General features: G+C 53.7%; 2 non-coding genes across 2 annotated transcripts; both read right to left on the bottom strand.

The window, feature by feature from the left end:
• Positions 1-940: 940 nt before the first annotated feature.
• LOC149408388 (5.8S ribosomal RNA) lies at positions 941-1,102 on the bottom strand. The gene has a single exon (XR_016305628.1). It is a non-coding gene; the product is annotated as a 5.8S ribosomal RNA (ribosomal RNA).
• Positions 1,103-1,433: 331 nt separating this feature from the next.
• On the bottom strand, positions 1,434-3,374 carry LOC149408387 (small subunit ribosomal RNA). Its single transcript, XR_016305630.1, has one exon. It is a non-coding gene; the product is annotated as a small subunit ribosomal RNA (ribosomal RNA).
• Between the last annotated feature and the right edge of the window lie 494 nt (positions 3,375-3,868).

Below are 3,868 nucleotides of genomic sequence, written 5' to 3'. Positions count from 1 at the left end.
AAGGTTTGCGCGAGGCGCGAGCCCCGACGGAAGACACGATGAATCTCCCCGTTCGCTCGTTTGAGTTCCACAGGTTTACCCCTGAACGGTTTCACGTACTCTTTAACTCTCTCTTCAAAGTTCTTTTCAACTTTCCCTCACGGTACTTGTTCGCTATCGGTCTCGTGGTAGTATTTAGCCTTAGATGGAGTTTACCACCCACTTAGGGCTGCACTCTCAAGCAACCCGACTCTAGGGAGAGAGACCGTCGCGGCCGGCTACCGTCACCACGGGCCTGGCACCCTCTGCGGGTAAGCGGGCCCCGTTCAAGATGAACTTGGACAGGCAGCCGTGACTAATGACCGCGCGTGTATGTATAACTCTCCTCCCGAACGCTACATTTCCCGGCGGCCCGCCGGGGCCGCAGGATTCAGCGCTGGGCTCTTCCCGTTTCGCTCGCCGCTACTCGGGGAATCCTCGTTAGTTTCTTTTCCTCCGCTTACTGATATGCTTAAGTTCGGCGGGTGATCTCTCCTGATTTGAGGTCGACAACAAAAATTTTATAAATTCGAGAAGTACGCAAAGCAACAGTGTGCGCGTATTCTCGCCCGTGCAGACTCTGTCAAGCGGGCGCGAAACCGACGAGCGTCCGCGGAGGTGCGCGCGGCCGAGAGCGCGAAGATCGCCCCGGACAGCCGACCGCTCGCGCGGTAGACTGCCCAGTTTTCAGCGTCGTCGCTAGCTCAAGGCTCGCACGCGTTCCTCCGCGTTTGGTATAACGCAAGCGGAAATCGCGCGCATCGAGAGAGCACTTCGTCAAATTTAACCGGACGCCGAGGTCCCGGCGCGCGTCTCCGAGGAGACGACGCGCGCGGGCCCCGGCGACGCCGGCAACGCTCGCTCTGCGCGCCCACACGTCCGAGGACGGGGGCGAGAGAACAGTCTGGTCGCATTGTGTGCGCGACCCTCAAACAGGAGTGGTCCGTCGACAAACTACGTCTTGCTCGGACCGCAATGTGCGTTCGAAATGTCGATGCTCATGTGTCCTGCAGTTCACACTCTGACGCGCATTTAGCTGCGTTCTTCATCGACCCACGAGCCGAGTGATCCGCCGTTCAGGGTAATAATGATAAAACAAACATAAATAGATACGTTTTAGTTTTCGGTTTTTACAATTTGGTTTGCGTTTTCGAAATGTTTATAATTCCATTCGACAAAAAGATTAATTTTGTACCGCCGCCTTCACGGCGACGGGTAAAATTTCACCGGACGAGCGGATAGAGGACGGAGCCCTCCTCCGCTCGACGCCGGCGGTTCTCGGTTCGCATCGGCGCCCTAGGGCGATCTCCGACGCAGTAATTTAGCATTCGTTCGATTATGGTTTATATGTATAATATATGTTTTGTTTCATAATAATATTTCATATCATGGAAAGCACAAACATTAAACACAGGAAATGATCCTTCCGCAGGTTCACCTACGGAAACCTTGTTACGACTTTTACTTCCTCTAAATGATCAAATTCGGTCAAACTTTCCGACGCGTCGGATGCCCGTGAGAGCTTCCGCGCACCAGTCCGAAGACCTCACCAAATCATCCATCGGTAGTAGCGACGGGCGGTGTGTACAAAGGGCAGGGACGCAATCAACGCGAGCTGGTGACTCGCTTTTACTAGGAATTCCTCGTTCATGGGGGAGAATTGCAAACCCCAATCCCTATCACGAAGGGGTTTCATCGGGTTACCCGGGCCGTTAGGCCAAGGAGGACACGCTGATCCCTTCAGTGTAGCGCGCGTGCGGCCCAGGACATCTAAGGGCATCACAGACCTGCTATTGCTCAATCTCGTGCGGCTATATATACCGCCGGTCCCTCTAAGAAGATTTTCATTGTACGCCGGTAGTGAAGACCGCGAAACGCACGACCCCGACGCGCGAACGCCGAAGCCGCGCGCACACGGACCCTCGTGATACCGGTTGCACGTCTATTTAATAGGCTAGAGTTACGTTCGTTACCGGAATTAACCTGACAAATCGCTCCACCAACTAAGAGCGGCCATGCACCACCACCCACCGAATCGAGAAAGAGCTGTTAATCCGTCAATCCTTCCAGTGTCCGGGCCTGGTGAGTTTTCCCGTGTTGAGTCCGAATTAAGCCGCAGGCTCCACTCCTGGTGGTGCCCTTCCGTCAATTCCTTTAAGTTTCAGCTTTGCAACCATACTCCCCCCGGAGCCCGAAAGCTTTGGTTTCCCGGGAGCTGCCCACCGGGTTAAAATTATGAAACTTCGGCGGATTCTGGCTGGCATCATTTATGGTTAGAACTACAGCGGTATCTAATCGCCTTCGAACCTCTAACTTTCGTTCTTGATTAATGAAAACACCTTTGGCAAATGCTTTCGCTTTAGTCCGTCTTGCGACGATCCAAGAATTTCACCTCTAACGTCTCAATACGAATGCCCCCAGTCGTCCCTATTAATCATTACCTCTGGTATCAGAAAGCCAACAAAACAGAACCGAGGTCCTATTCTATTATTCCATGCGTACAATATTCAGGCAAGTGTTAGCCCGCTTTGAGCACTCTAATTTGTTCAAAGTAAACAGCCGCGACGGCCCGCCTCGGTGCGCGGCCGACCGTGAGGCCGACCGACACACGCCGGCGGTGGACGCACCGGCGAGAAGCCCCGCAGACGTGCCTGTCGTACCGCATTCGGTAGACCGACACCGCAGGACACAATTTCAACTACGAGCTTTTTAACCGCAACAACTTTAGTATATGCTATTGGAGCTGGAATTACCGCGGCTGCTGGCACCAGACTTGCCCTCCAATGGATCCTCATTAAAGGATTTAAAGTGTAATCATTCCGATCACGAGGCCTCGGACGAGTCCCGTATCGTTATTTTTCGTCACTACCTCCCCGTGCCGGGAGTGGGTAATTTGCGCGCCTGCTGCCTTCCGTGGATGTGGTAGCCGTTTCTCAGGCCTCCCTCTCCGGAATCGAACCCTGATTCCCCGTTACCCGTGACAACCATGGTAGTCGCATAAACTACCATCGACAGTTGATAAGGCAGACATTTGAAAGATGCGTCGCCGGTGCTAGACCGTGCGATCAGCTCAAAGTTATCTAGAGTCATCTCGAATGGCGACGGACGGGGCGCGAACCCCGCCGCCGATTGGTTTTTGATCTAATAAAAGCATTCCTCCCGTTACCGGTCAGAACCTCGTTTGCATGTATTAGCTCTAGAATTGCCACAGTTATCCAAGTAACCGTGTACGATCTAAGGAACCAAAACTGATATATTGAGCCATTCGCGGTTTCACCTTAATTCGGCTTTTACTGAGACTTGCATGGCTTAGTCTTTGAGACAAGCATATGATTACTGGCAGGATCAACCAGGGAGCTGCACCACCGTCGGAGGGTTTTTAATCCTCCGAACGACAGAGGCCCGCCCTCGCGTAGAGGGCGCGGACAACACGGCGTTAAAGAACACGCGACGGAGTCACCCGCACGAGTCACGCTCATTATGCGTACCGCTATATTCTCCCGCTCGGCGACCGTCGCTAGACGAAAGCTCCGCGGGAAAATTTTTGCTTCAAACGAAGAAAGCGCGCGTAGGACGGCTCCCGCCCGAGAGAGAGAGACCGCACCCGCGACGACGCTATCGTCCGATTTATAATTCCCATTCGTAAAACGTGTACACCGAAAGCGCACGCCTTTGGCGAGGCAACAGTGAGACGGGGATAAAATCCTCCGCCTTTGCTTTTGAAAATTCTGCTCGCGCGGAACTCCAGAGTCAAAACATGAGCGCGAACGCCGCGCAGAAGCGGGCGTCACGTAGTTTCTCGCAAATAACACCGCCGACACGACCGATAGGCCGCCGCAGTTTGCGAACG

This window comes from Hesperophylax consimilis, unplaced genomic scaffold (genome assembly GCF_061612785.1).
Source record: "Hesperophylax consimilis isolate HC1 unplaced genomic scaffold, BYU_Hcon_1.0 scaffold_366, whole genome shotgun sequence".
NCBI classification, from domain to species: domain Eukaryota; kingdom Metazoa; phylum Arthropoda; class Insecta; order Trichoptera; family Limnephilidae; genus Hesperophylax; species Hesperophylax consimilis.
This window is presented reverse-complemented; position numbering and strand designations above follow the sequence as displayed.